This window comes from Eleutherodactylus coqui, chromosome 11 (assembly GCF_035609145.1).
Source record: "Eleutherodactylus coqui strain aEleCoq1 chromosome 11, aEleCoq1.hap1, whole genome shotgun sequence".
Classification (NCBI taxonomy): Eukaryota; Metazoa; Chordata; class Amphibia; order Anura; family Eleutherodactylidae; genus Eleutherodactylus; species Eleutherodactylus coqui.
In genome coordinates, this window is record NC_089847.1 from 31,282,224 (window position 1) to 31,297,578 (window position 15,355).

Here is a 15,355-nt window from a genome sequence, read left to right on the forward strand (position 1 = left end):
CCGGGCTTACATGAGCGGGTCGAATTCTGCATGCGGAAGGCCGACAGCGGATTCCAAATGTGAGCCCGGCCAGTGACCCTGCGTACCTTACTAAACTGTATTGCGGATGACCGCTGATTCCATGGCAAAACAGAGCATGTTGCGATTTTTCTTCCACTGGTGGAGTATGTGATTTATCCGCGAGTGTGAAGGAAAATTTTAAAATGCACACCTTTCAATGCCCGCGTTTTACCACCAAAAGTCCGCATGGACTCCAATGACAGAATCTGCAATAATAAATCATCTGAGCCTGGCCTAAAGCAGTCTATAAGATTAAGGCCGGTCTTGCTCGAACAGATTTTAATTGCGCCATCCGGGTGGAAGATCCGTGGTAAAACGTGGGCACTGCAGGGCATTTTTCTTTGCAGCATGCTCTATTTTAACGCGGACGGCGAGTCAGAAAGAGAGATCTGCGCTCTTTTTTCCATGCTGTGCGTTAGAGTACATCCGTGCAGAAAACCGCACGCCTCCACCATCTTTAGCACCCATTTGCAATTACTCTCCGTGATTGATTGCTGTGGCTATCCACATGCAGAATCCAACACGTTCGCGTGAGTCCAGACTAAGGCCCCCTAGCCACGACCATTGCGGAATATCGCCAGCAATATTCCGCCACGGGGGATGAGGGATGAGCACTGACAGGTCTCAGCGGTCAGCCTATCTGAGAGATAGGCTCACCACGGAGAATCGTGGCATGCCGCGATTTAGATCCCACGAGCGGAGAATCACTATGGTTCTCAGCTCTTGGACGCCGCGATTTATCGCCGGCCGATTCACGCCCGTGGACATGCAGCCTTAGGGCTCAGTCACACGGGCGCATCGGCACCCGTATACCAGCGCCGATGCGCCCGCGTGACTGACAGTTAGAAGACGGCCGTACGTGAACACAGCCGTCTCTCTCCAGCGCTGATCATAGAATACATGACCGGCAATGGAGCCGGTCACATGTTCTTCCTTCCGGCGCTGCAGAGAGATAGCCGTCTTCAGGGACGTCCGTCTGCTGGCTGCAGTAACACGGGTGCCGATGCGCTTGTGTGACTGAGGCCTTAGTGAAAAAAGTGGCATGCAGCAGAATATTAACCAGTGTGCCATGCGCCGTGCCACTCTAGCTCTGCTCATCCCACGGGGGACAATAAATGGCCCCTCTTTGTTTATCTGATTCTTGGGAAGTTTCTGCAACTTTTCTTTCCCCAGAGATTACATCTTGTATTAACAAAGAACAGGAAGAAACATAATTGTAGAACCAAATGGGTGGAATAAATTGTGTAGCTCCGGCGAGCCCATCCGTTCTTATTTACTACCAGTTCCTGTGTGTAACAAAATAAGCAAACAATTTGAATAATTTTGTATTCACCTGTATAATTACATTCTTTATTTTTATGGCATAAACACACTTATTATTAATGATTTTAATTATAGCAATTCAATGTTCTTCATCTTGGATTTGCATTTCCCATTTCAATACATTTAATCTGAACTAGTTTGTAGTCAAAAATATATTTAAAACCTCCATTACAAAATCAGCATGGAACATAAAGTATAAAGCAATAGCGGGAACAAAACCCTTTTAATCTATCATAATGCGCCAAATAATCTCTGCAAAGTTAAAGATTTCAGTCAGTCATTGAATATATGACAACATTTTATAAATCGATACATCATTTGTAATAAAGCCACCAGAAGAAATGTTCATATTTTAATCTAGGCTAATACATGCAAAGTTCTTGCATTTATTCTCTTGAGAAAATCATTCCTGTAGCGAGGCTCAAAACTACAGTCGAAACCAGAAGCTCTTGCAAGTTTTTCAGTTTATCGTCATCAGTCAATGCCCTGGATCGGTTCTCACCGCTGGTGTAAAAAGTGTGGAATCATCTATTTAGGATGAAAACTGTTTGGCAGACGGTAATCTAATTTTGCATGCAAGCAATGGGGGGAGGGGTAAACTTGTTAGGTCATGTCAGCAATATGACGGCCATTTTGAATTACAGCATCTTGGATTCAACTCTGGTTTTTCAATGGGCAGGAAGGTGTGTGATATATCATCCTGCAGGGAATATCACCAGAAGTAACAATACTGTGCTTCAATTTAACATAACCTTATTTATTCTCAGGTTAAGGCCTCGGTCAGACGACCGTTTTTTGCCGCAATTTGCGGATTGCATGACGGATGCGCATCTGCAAATCGCGCGATCGGGGTCGAAAAATCGACGGAAAAATCTGCACCTAGCCGCGTTTTCGGCGAAACGGTCCAGACAAGAGGAATCGCAGATCGCGCCTATCTGCGATCTGCGATTCCTTGTGTTTTATATATACGCTCAATGGGGCCGGAGGCAGGACCAATCAGGGGCAGCTCTCAGCTATTGAATGACAGCTGAGAGCTGGCCCTGATTGGTCCTTGCGCTGAGCCAATCAGAGGCAGCACTCACTCACCCATTCATGAATTCATGAATGGGTGAGTGAGAGCTGCCTCTGATTGGAGAGGGCTGTGACAAATCAGAGGCAGCCCATTCAGCATACAGGGATTTTAAATCCCCGGCTGCTGAATACTACACAGAGCAGTTCAGGAGAACTGCCAGCCGGCCGCGGCTGAACTCCGGCTGCAGGGACAAGATGAGTATATATTTTTTTTTTATTTTTACACATTTTAGGATGATTTTCAGGGAAGGGTTTATATTTTTAAGCCCTTCCCGAAAATTCATCCCGTGCTCGCCGGCAGCCCATTGCTTTCAATGGAGCCGGCAATACAATTCAATGGGCGAACATCGTTCTTCTCTGGCACAGCTGTTACAGCTGTGGCAGAGGAGAATGATCTTTATAGTATATGTTCTCAATGGGGTCGGCGCTGCTGCCGCCGGCCCCATTGAGCGCATATATAGAACACAAGGAATCGCAGATCGCAGATAGGCGCGATCTGCGATTCCTCGTGTCCTATAATTTATCGGACATCCGCATAAAAAGCGGCCATGTGACCGATCCCATTGCGAAGCAATGGTTCTATTTATGCGCAGATCGCATGCGCAAATCGTGCAAAAAAACGCCCGTCTGACCGAGGCCTAAGGCTTTACATGGTCGTATGTATTTTTGTGCATGACTCAGCGCAACAGATATGCATTATGAACAAAGCTTTATTGCATGCATATAGGCACATTTTGCTGTACTCTTAGAACTCACAGGGTATGTTTATTTGCGCACAGCAGACAAACATGCCCTGATGTAAAAGGAATTGTGACTCGCCCCCCCGCCCCCCCCATAGACTTCTCTGGGACCTTTAGTGCGCAAATGCGAAGAAATATAGAGCATGTTCTATTTTTCTGTACATGTAAAATCAGCAGCTGTGTACAAACCAAATGATATCAATGGGCTCTATTCTCTATTGCGTGCCCACATTTTATGTGCGCAAATACGCCTGTGTGAAGGAGCGCTTACACAGTGGTAAGCAATGTGAATGATGCGTTCTGTCAAGCAGACCATGTAGGGAGCGCTCTCCGCATGTGTTACTGCATCTGCAATTTGTAAGGCTGCCATTGATGCTTAGACAAAGTTTGCTGCATGAAGATACGGCTAACCCCACATTCTTGAGACAGATGATGAATACTATGTTTTGGGTGGTTTTGCAGAATGAGACCAGAACAGCGGTGGTTGATGCTTCATCAGTAACGGTTTTTGGTAGTGCAGATTTTGGTTTATCAGCAACAGAACCTGTTTTTCAGAATTTGTGCTTCATTCACCTGACATAAGGACAATCTCAACATGTGCTGCTTGAGATAACGCCATCATTCACATTGCCTGAAATGAAGAAAGATCACTCTGTTAACATGAGAGTTAATAAAGTTACGCTAAAATAAAGCGCATCGTTGTTTTTCTGGTGAAATTACCCGCCAGTTTGATATATCACACAACTACCTTCCCACTAGAAAAATGAGAGTTGGATCAAAGATGGCGCTAGTTAAAATGGCCGTCATTTTGGTGACATGGCCTAACAGGTTTCATCCTTGCCCTACAGCTTGTGTGTAAAATCGCATCACCATTTGCTAAACCATACTCGTTCTATTTATTTACACACTTACGAAACACACTGAGTAGCCGGATTACATGCAACGACATTGTACAATTTGAAAATTAATAGATTCAGGTTCCATTTTGTAGTTTCTTAAAGGGTAAGTGAACCTTAACTGAAAAATAAAGCAACCCTGCTAAGAATCTTGATAGTATGATGAGCATCCCATCTGTGTGTCACGCGCATGGAGCAGAGCCATGTGTGCTGTGTGTGACGCACATCTAGTAGAGCCGTGTGTGCCGTGTGTGACGCACATCTAGTAGAGCCGTGTGTGCTGTGGGTCACGCACGAGTAGCAGAACCATGTATGTTGTGTGTGGTGCACATGTAGCAGAGCCATGTGTACTGTGTGTGACATGCATGTACAGAGCTTTGTGTGCTTTGTGTGACATACATGTAGCAAAACCGTGTGTGCTGTGTCACATGCATGTAGCAGTCATGTGTGCTGTGTGTCACACCCATGTAGCAGAGCTGTGTGTGTTGGGTGTGACATGCATGTAGCAGAGCCCTGCATGGTGTGTCACATGAATGTAGCAAAGATGTGTGTGCTGTGTGTCACATGCATGTAGCAGAGCCTTGTGTGGTGTGTGTCACACAGATGTAGCAGAGCTGTGCGTGTGTGATGCATATGTAGCAGAGCTGTGTGACACATGCATGTAGCATAGCTGTGTGTGCTGTGTGTGACACCCATGTAGCAGAGCTGTGTGTGTTGTGTGTGACATGCATGTAGCAGAGTCATGCATTGTGTGTCACATGCATGTAGCAAAGATGTGTGTGCTGTGTGTCACATGGATGTAGCAGAGCCTTGTGTGGTGTGTGTTACACAGATGTAGCAGAGCTGTGTGTGTGACACGCGCATGTAGCATAGCTGTGTGTGCTGTGTGGGATGCGCATGTAGCAGAACTGTGTATGCTGTGTCTGATGCACATGTAGTAGAGCTGTGTGTCAAGCACATGTAGCAGAGTTGTGAGTGCTGTGAGTCATACGTATGTAGCAGAGCTGTGTGTGCTATGTGTCACACTTACATAGCAGAGCTGTGTGTGCTGTGTGTCACATGCATGTAAAAGAGCTGTGTATGTTGTGTGTGATGCACATGTAGCAGAGCTGTATGTGTGTGTGACACACGCATGAAAGCATTGACGGTGACATCATCACAGTTCATAAACCAGCAGGTCCTAAAACCGTGTGCTTACAACTCAAATCCCTTTCACTATATTATATCTGTCAGTGGTGCATTGCGCCATCAGAAACACCGGTACTATAATTTCCTAATAATTACTAGTATTTTTACTGTTGACATGTTTGACATATTTGTAGAAAATGCCATAAACGTCTGATAGATTATCTCAGCTCAAGGACCTCCACATCTTAGGAGAATGGGGACCCTTGCTTGTTAGATATTTATGTCTTAAGTTGAGATACCCCTTCAAAGAGTTGTGCAGTTGTACACTGTCTGACTAAAAGTATTTGGAGACCTAAGTAATAATCAAAAGCAGTACTTATTTCCATATGTTAATACTTAGTGGGGCTTCTTTGGTCCTAATGACATCAGATATTCCCTGTGGCATACTTTCTACTACTGTCTCATACACTTCAACTGGTGTTTCCCTCGATTCATCCTGCAAACATCTGGCAAGTTCTCTCAGAGAAGACGGGGCTGTTGATATTACTGACCCAACATTAAAGTTCATCTTAAAGATCTTCAGTAGGTTTAGGTCGGGACTCTGAGCATGCCATGTCCATTCGTGGAACATCAATATCCTCACACCAATGTAAAACAGTGTTGGATTTGTGACAAGGCGCGTTGTCTTGTTGGAAGTATGGCCGACCATTCCCAGGGTATTACCACATTGTCAGCAGCACATTATTGTCTAGAATGTCAGGGTTCACCTCCGTGTTCATGGTTTTTGTCACTACACCAACGTACCGAGACCATGCCACGTAACACATCCCCAAACCATAACAGAACCTCCGGTGTACTTAACTGTCGGCAGATCACACTCAGGTGAAAGGCATTCAACAGACATCCTCCACACCCAGGTACCTCCATCTAAAGTGAAGATTGAGTAGTGTGATCCATCATTCCATAGTTCCTCTTGTGCTGACACAGAAATCTACATCAGCTATGAGTAATATAGATTTTTAGTATAATTTACCCTATATTGTCTGGTGTAAATTCTACATTAATAGGTTGGACCACAGCGGCCATGCCCCCTCCCAAGACATTATACCACTTTTGGTAAAGAGTAGCATTGCCAGATTTACATGTCAAAAAGTCACAAAACTTTGCGCAAACTAGCCTTACACAAATATATGTGATCTCTCTACACCAACTTTGCGTTGATAAATTCCACCATGTCCAATGTGACAGGTTCCATTTAAAGGGCCACTCCAGCATAAACATATTTTTCAATGCTTGCACCCCCACCCCAGTATCTGATTGCCTGTCACACTCTAGTGGACTTCTCTATGTATTCCAGCCATTTCCATAAAGTGCAGCCCCCTGTCTGATGCTTGCCAGACAAAATCTTGAGAGTGAGATTTTTTTTTACATTCAGTTTCACATCAGTCCCATAAAATCACAGAGGTGAGGGGGAACACAAAAACATATTTCACTGGAAAAGAGCCAAAATGCAATACCTGATAAGGTGCAGAGTAGGCACGATCGCCGCTAAGCTGGCACAATGGCCGTAGAGTCGGCACAATGGCCGTAGAACCTAACAATATTCAGCAAACCAGACTACAAATGATTGTGCGTGCTTAGCGGTGATCGTGCCTGCTCTGCGTCTTATCAGGTATTGCATTTTTGGCTCTTTTCCAGTGAAACACATCAGTCCCATGATGCATCAGCACAATATTAGTTAAGATTATACCAATTTTGCCAGCCAGTGGGAAATGTTTAACTATCATTTCCTTATGTATTCATCTAAATAAACTACAAACCATAACTAGTCAGGAGGATGAGCTGTGATCTCCTCTATTATAACTGTGTGACAGGAGTTGTGCGATCATCATCAATAACTGTAATAGAGTGTCTGTATCCCCTCATAGGCAAGTTTCAGTGGTCGAACCATGTAACAGCATCACACAGAGTAAGGGCGGCATCACATGGCCCTGCTTGTGCGCGTTTTTGCTCACGGAAAATCTGCGCAAGCTAAGCACAGAGAATAAAAACCCATTGATCTTAATGAGTTCATTCTCATAAGCTCATTTTCTCTCTTTGCCCTAAGGGCTTAAACAGATGAGCGTGATACGACGTGATTATGCGTGCGAAAATTCCTGTGCGCATAACGTGCAGAATAGAACCCACTGGTTTCAATGGGTCCATTTTCGCATTTTTTGTTGCCCTCGTTGTTTTTGCAGGCGCCCTGTTTTGTTTACGCACCAAAGAGCGCCATAGAGGATTATGAGAGGTGCGCAAACACGCACACCTGCCCGCCAGGGTATGCTCTAAACGCAGCACATGCCCACGATCACTGGCACCTCATTAGCCTTTTATATCAGGACGGGACGATTCCCCAACTTGTGTGAACGAGCGCTGCCGGCGCGAATACGCAGAATAACGTAATACCATAGCATCATTTTGAATAGTAGAGGGGGTTTCTATGAAACGGAGTGCTTGAATCTCCCTTCTGCTCATCATTCCTCGATGCGCAGCAATAAACTGCTGAGAACATCTATAAAAGTCGTTGTGTGCCGAGCGGCCGGATCGGTTACTGCTTGTTTCCATACAGCGCTACATTTTACGTCGCACATTATTATTATGGCCTCCATTGCTTAGAATCCTCTCCGTCCGTTTTCATCTATTGCAGGGAGTTTGCTCTTATAAATGCTGCCGTTGTGTAAAGTAAGTCGCTGTGATGAATCTTTCCCAGAATTAATAGGAATGATATTAATTATGTTTTACCGCCCAAAAATTCTATAAAATCATCTCTTACCGTATCGCCGCGGATTACAGAACCGGGACGTGTTCTCCACTATGGAACCTGCAGCATTTACAGACACAATGTTGCTGGACAGATTAGTCTTTTAGGTCTTCTGATGCTAAGAGCTCCTTCAGATGAGGGTATTTTTGATGTTTTTTGTGCGTTTTTTGGTTCATTCTCACATCTTCATTTTGAGCTCAGTTTTCGCTGGCGCCAAAAAATAGGATCTGCTCTATTTTGTGTGTATTTGTGTACCAAAGAGCCCCATAGAGGTCTGCATGCGCATGGAAGTGGTCCGTGTGAGATCTGCAGTGACATGGAGCATGCTGCGGTTTCTTTTCCGGACACATGCTTTAATGTATTTGCGGACACCCATGTTACCCTATGAACAGCTTGATTTGTGGGGCAGCCGCGCAGATTTCACAAATCAAACCCGCCCATTCACGTTAGGTCTAAATCAAGGCGGGGTGGTTCCCAAACCCGTGTGAACGACCGGTGCCTGCGCAAAGAAGCACAGTATTTATGCAGGCATGCGAGCAAAATGCACTCACTCAGGGCTTAGGGCTCTTTTACACGACCGTATGCATTTTTATGGTCGCCTTACGCGCTGTAAAATCACATAAATGAAGAATAGCCGTGATCCTGTTCCCATGGGTAACTGGGTATTTTCTGCTCACACGAGCAACCGTCAGCGGATCAGCAAAAACATACTCTGCAGCACCTCGGAATGACTGATAATTAGCGAGCGAGTAACGGTCCTCTCGAATAACTAAATACTAGTCCGAGCAAATGTGGGGGTAAGAGTGAGAGAGATCTCTCTCTCTCCCCCCCCCCCCCCCCCCCCGCTCCCCTCTGTTCACCCCCAGCGCACCCCCGCATTTGCTCGGACAAGTATTCAGTTACTCGAGAAGACCGATGCTTGCTCGAGCATCAGCCTTAAACGAGCCTGCTCGCTCATCTCTACTGATAATGCTTAAATAGAGGCAGCGGTCTTCTTTTCCCAGCGTTGGACGCAGCTATTCTTCTTCCCCCTAACTTTTCTTCCAGCTCCCATAGAAGTCTATAGGAGCCTCCAGCGTATTTCGGCAAAAGATAGGGCAAGACCTATCTTTGGGCACAGCGCATAAAATCTATGCTATTTTTCCTGGCACAATTTTTCCATGCGGCTAAAAATCGTTCATCTGAATGAACACATTGGAATGCAATGCTTCAGATGGTTGCAATTTTTGCCCGATATTTTTGGACGCAGCTAAATTGCGCCGGAGCGAGTGTATTGCCAAATATGCTCATCTTGAGGAGCACTAAATGCATCATAAAGCCTCATTCAGACAAGAGTGTACAAGTTGTGCCAAAGAATCCCAGGTGCAATCCACATAGAAAAGCGCAAGGACGTGCGTTCATGTGTTCCATGTCCTGTTCTCTTCTGGACCAGAATGGGACCATTGCCCCATTGACTTTAATGGGTGTTGGCCACGTGCATTCGGTTACAAATCCGGACAGCCCATGAACTGAAATACGATTATGTGAATAAACACTGACAAAGGGCCCTTCACATGAGCATATGCGCAAAAATGCACAATGCATTTGCACCCTGAATAATTTGCTTTTGCGTGCGTTTTTGCTCATATTACTGTACTTTTTGTGCTCCCAGCATCAGTTCACATGGGCGCTGGACCCCCCACCATAAATATAAAGGCTATTTAGCTTAATGAGTTCCAGGTGTGTTCCTTTTCCAGTGAAATTCTGCACATACTATGGAGATTTTTGGTGTGGAAATGTCCACAAAAATAGAGCGTGAGGAATTTTTTTTTTGCGCGTAATAAAGAGTAGTGAAAGTGAATGGCCAATGGGTTCTATTCTCTGTGTAGTGGACACAATTACATTCGTGTGCAGGGGCCCTTAAAGGGGTATTTAATCTCAGGGCTCCTTCTTCGTGAGTACAATTGTGCAAGTTTTTGCGCAAATAAAATATACACATGCAAAACGCATGGAAGGAGGCCTAAGTAGCATTAAGGAATTAATAGTTTGGCCACCTAAAGGGATTGTACCACAATAGACTTTTATCACCTATCCATAGAAAGGTAATATAAAGTCTGATCGGTAGAAGTTCCCGCTAAGACCGCTGGGAGGACTTTCAGTTTGAAAGCTCTGCACAAGCACTGAGGACCTTAGCGGTGATGTCAGCGCTTGTGCAGTTGCTTAAAAGACTGTCGGCCCGTGTAAAAGGGCCTTTATGTGCAATACTGCTCCATTCATTTTCAATGGAACTGCTGGAGATAGCAATCATCGCTCCTTGTAAATAAGCCTGAACTCTCTAGGCTATGTCAATGGATGGGCCAGTGGTTGCATGTTTTTGCGCATGCAAAAAAAGTACAGTAAAATATGCGGACACGCATGCAAAAAAAATCCTCATTCACCGCACAAGTACATTGTGCATATGCCTGTGTAGAGTCCCCTAAGGACCCCTTCACATGAACGTATATGTGCGCAGAATACGCAGAGAATAGAACTTGTTGATTGCAATTGGCTTATTCTCACTATTCATTTACTCACTACTCCTTTTCCCCACTCGTTACATGCGCGCAAAAAAACTACCGGAACGTGCTCTATTTTTGTGTGCATTTGCACAACGAAGATCCCCGTAGAAGTCTCACAATTCCATGGGAAAAAGAACACATCTGAAACTCAGTCTAAAAAAGCTTTTACAATCACAGTGGGGTTGTACTGCACCCCTGGGAACTGGCCCTGCGAGCACAAAAAGTGCATTACTATGCTTCACAAATTAGTGCAAAGGTGCTTGTTCGTGAAGCATTTTATGTGCATGTGCTCGTGTGAAGGGGCCCTTAAACACTAGAACCCACTTTGATTAACTAATGCGGTCCACACGAGCAGTACCAGCCAGTCTGATCACCATGTAATGTCTTAGCCTACCAACTCGGCAGGGCGTACATCCCTCCTTAGGCCTCGGTCACACAGACGTTTTTAGGTCCGATTTGCAGACGCGCTTGCGATCTGCAGATTTATAGACCCAATGCAAAGCAATGGGATCGGTCACATGTCCGTTTTTGATGCGGATGTGCCGATAATTTTAGGACACACCGATTCGCAAATCGGTGCTTGTATATGCGCCCAATGGGGCCGGCGGCAGCAGCGCCGACCGCATTGAGAACATATCCTAAGATTGTTCTCCGCTGCCACAGCTGTGCCACAACTGTGGCAGAGAAGAACAATGTTCTCCCATTGAAGTCAATGGAGTCGGCAATACAGCCGTCTCCATTGAAAGCAATGGGCTGCCGGCAAGCGCTGGATGAATTTTCGGGAAAGGGCTTAAAATATAAGCCCTTCCCTGAAAACCATCCTGAAAATGTGTAAAAAAAAAAAAAAGTATACTCACCTTTTTCCTGCAGCCGGAGTTCAGCCGCGTCCGGACGGCAGTTCTCCTGAACTGCCCTCTGTAGTATTCAGCAGGCGGGGATTTAAAATCCCCGCCTGCTGAATGGGCTGCCTCTGATTGGTCACAGCCCTCACCAATCAGAGGCAGCTCTCACTCACCCATTCATGAATTCATGAATGGGTGAGTGAGTGCCTCTGATTGGCTGAGGGCAGGGACCAATCAGGGGCAGCTTTCAGCTATTGAATGACAGCTGGAAGCTGCCTCTGATTGGTCCCTGCGCTCAGCCAATCAGAGGCAGCACTCACTCACCCATTCATGAATTCATGAATGGGTGAGTGAGTGCTGCCTCTGATTGGTGAGGGCTGTGACCAATCAGAGGCAGCCCATTCAGCAGGCGGGGATTTTAAATCCCCGCCTGCTGAATACTACAGAGAGCGGACTCGACTGAACTCAGGAAAAAGGTGAGTATACCTTTTTTTTTTTTTACACATTTTTAGGTTGGTTTTCCGGAAAGGGCTTATATTTTAAGCCCTTCCCCGAAAAGTCATCCAGCGCTTGCCGGCAGCCCATTGCTTTCAATCGAGCCGGCTGTATTGCCGGCTCCATTGAATTCAATGGGTGAACATCGTTCTCCTCTGCCACAGCTGTGCCACAGCTGTGGCAGAGGATAGCAGGCAGCGCTTGGCCGTTTAGCTGAAAACGCTGCTAGGTACAAATTTTTCAGCAAATCGTCGGCCCCAGTCATGCGATTTGCGGATGTGCATCCGTTATGCGATCCGCAAATCGCGTGAAAAAACGCCTATGTGACCGAGGCCTTAAGGAGAGAACCTAGAAGGTGAGTGAGGAGACTTCTAAAGACCTGTATAAAGGGTCGGACATTGATTTGCAGGAATACTGCCATCCAATAGGTAGTGCTGCATATATTTCCCAGAGGAGCATGAATGGAATTATAAGTCTCCTCATTCACCTTCTAAGTGCTCTCCTTAAGGAGAGACAATACCCCTCCCGACTCACATCATAGACCTATCACTAGCCAAGCCAGGATCCTAATGCACACTAATGAGGGGCAAACACCCAGAAACAGCTGTCTGTGTATGGATTCTGCCTTGATCTAAAGACCTGCATGAAGGATCGGACATTGATTTGTAGGAATACTACCATCCAATAGGTGGCGCTGCTGAGGCATTCTTCCATTTTCCTTTTTTGCTTAGATTAACAATACATACTAATACACACTATACATCAGGTAATCAGAGAAGCGCTTCAGCCATCTTTGTTTCTCCAGGCCTGGAGGGTCACTTTAATAAACGTCTTAACCTTTAGTGATTATTTTACAGAACCCAAAATCTTATAATATTAAAATCCCTTTAAAATGTATATTAAATTTGTCTTTTAATCCCACGAGCAGGTAAATGATATGTTGTCCTCTCAATGTCAATCTTCTCGAATTAATAGGTAAAGTCATTGTAAAACAAAATTGAATTTTAAGTTAAAAACTCTATGGAGGCCTGAAGAGAAGAAGAAGGAGTTATTAAAGACTGAAAGAGTTTCTTCTAGAACGATAAATATTCCAGATAAATCCACCTATGAAACGGGGAACGATGTCAAGTCATCAGGTTAATGAATAGCTGCAATAAAGTAATGTTCTGCCATACTTATTAATATCTGACCATCCAAGGACTTCTGCCGGAGAAGACGAAATATGTTTGATCTTTGGCGAATGGCGGAGTGGAAGTAATTAAATATATAGTTCACACCCAATTATGCAAACAAACTTCTGTAGAGTTCATTTTAATCACTTTTCACAGTTCATTTCATTAAATACCAGTGTTGGGAATTTGTTTTAATTATATGTATAATATACGTTTGCTATGAAAAATCGTATGTCAGACACGACTTAAAGGATCCCCTCCCCCGGTTTACACTTGTGCGCATTTACTTACTGGTTGAACAGCACATCATTAATTGTATTGGGTTGGGGGGGATGAATATGCAATGCTGGAGTGATCGATCACATGCGGAGGCTCAGATCATTTTTAAGAATCTTCCTGCAGGCTTCAGTCAGAGACGGAAAAATGTAGAAATGAAAAAGATTTACACGTTTTTCCAAAACCAGCAGCAACTTCTCACCGCCGCGTCCTGCAGCGTAATTCTGTTCTGCATGAAAGAAACCTAATGCAGCTAATCAAATGCAAATTAATTATCGGTGAGGAATTAGTTAGGGACATTTTATATAAGATGGAAGTACGCCATAGGGCTCCTTCACACGAGAGCTGCGATCTTCGTCCGCCCGCAAATCGCACTTAGGAGAAGCTGCCACGACCAAGTCGTGGCTGTATCTCCTGTTTTCACACCCATACCGTCGGCCGGTGGGAGAGATTTCAGCTCTGTTAAACTCCCTCCCCCTCTCCGCCCCTTGCTGCCAGCCGGCAAAGGGAGGGGACAGGACGGTGCGGGAGCTTAGCAGAGAGAGTCGTGATAAAATCCCTCCCCTTGCTGGCAGCTCTGATAGGCTGTGGAGGGAACAGAGCCACTGTTAAACTTCCTCCCCCTTCCCTTTCCTGGTGGCTCTCATAGGCTCCCATAGTAGTCTATGGGAATGGCCAACATATTTCCGCAAAAGATAGGACAAGTCCTATCTTTTCCGGGCAGGCGTAAAAACGACCCGTGAGAATGCGCACCACAGGCGCTATCTTTTTCAGCCGGATGATTTTACACATTGGAAAATCGCCTATCTGAATGAATGCATTGGAATCCAATGCTTCAGATAGTCGCAATTTTCGACCAGTGTTTTACCGCGGCAAAATCGCCATGATAAAATGCTCGTGTGAAACTAGCCTTAGGACGCAGCGAAATCCACAATTGCTGAATTCTGCAGCAAAATTTGCAGGGAGGTTTTAAGTCATTTTCAATTCCGCAAAAAAATCTCGGCAAAGTTCAGTAAGGAGCTTGGATCTGCTTGCCAGAGTACGTGAGGAGTGGATCGGGCTCCATTCATCAGGTCCTCCTCTCGCGAGTGCGAATACGCTTATGCTTGTGTGAAGGAGCATTCAGACATCGTTATACACTGGTTTTTAGGGGTACCGGTGAAGTTCCAGTTCAGTTCAAACTAATTCGGACCGAACCAAACTTTTTGCCCAAATTTGGTTAATCTGCCAAACCAACTTTTTGAAAAGTTGTCTCATCACTTGCCAGGGGGTTTCCCTGCTAGACCCATGCGTACTCATTCATACAGTCGGACATGGATTGACCTTCAGTATATATCATGCATTGTAAACTGCATGTACAGCGATTCCATAATCGGCTTCTAGTACGCGATTTGCTCACTTTATAAGTGGGAGTCAGAGAGAATAAGCAAACTCTTTTTATATCTCTAAATGATTTTCGTATTACATAAACAGAGCAGGAATTCATTTTTGCTCTCAGCAGGCTCCATCTAACAACACTCGGCTCACACATCTAATGCCACATTACATTGTATTGTTACATGATTTGCAATCTACATTTCAAATGACAGAATTGTAAATTCCACTAAGAGCACAAAAAAACAAAAGCCGAACTGTTTTTTTTTCCAGGTAAGCGGCCAATAATATTTGCATGAGGAAATTACAAAACCCACTGGTGGTGACCCGGGGGCACTTACTTCTATTGATTACAGAGTATCGGAATTCAAAATCTTTCACATATTTTATAAGGTTTAGACCGGGTCAGTTTATGACATTTTTAATATTTTGTAAGGAACTAAAAATAAAGCACAGATCAAAGGAAGACAAGAAAATATGGAAATAAACACAACAGCGTTTGTAGTACCGCTATCAACTTACATAGTAGTACTGCCTTACTCCTGCATACCAGTATGTGTGCTGCACAGCTGCAGAGCTTGAGAGGTTAACCTCTAATAAAATCCAAAGCCTGCATGTAAATGTAACAAGTCTGTCAT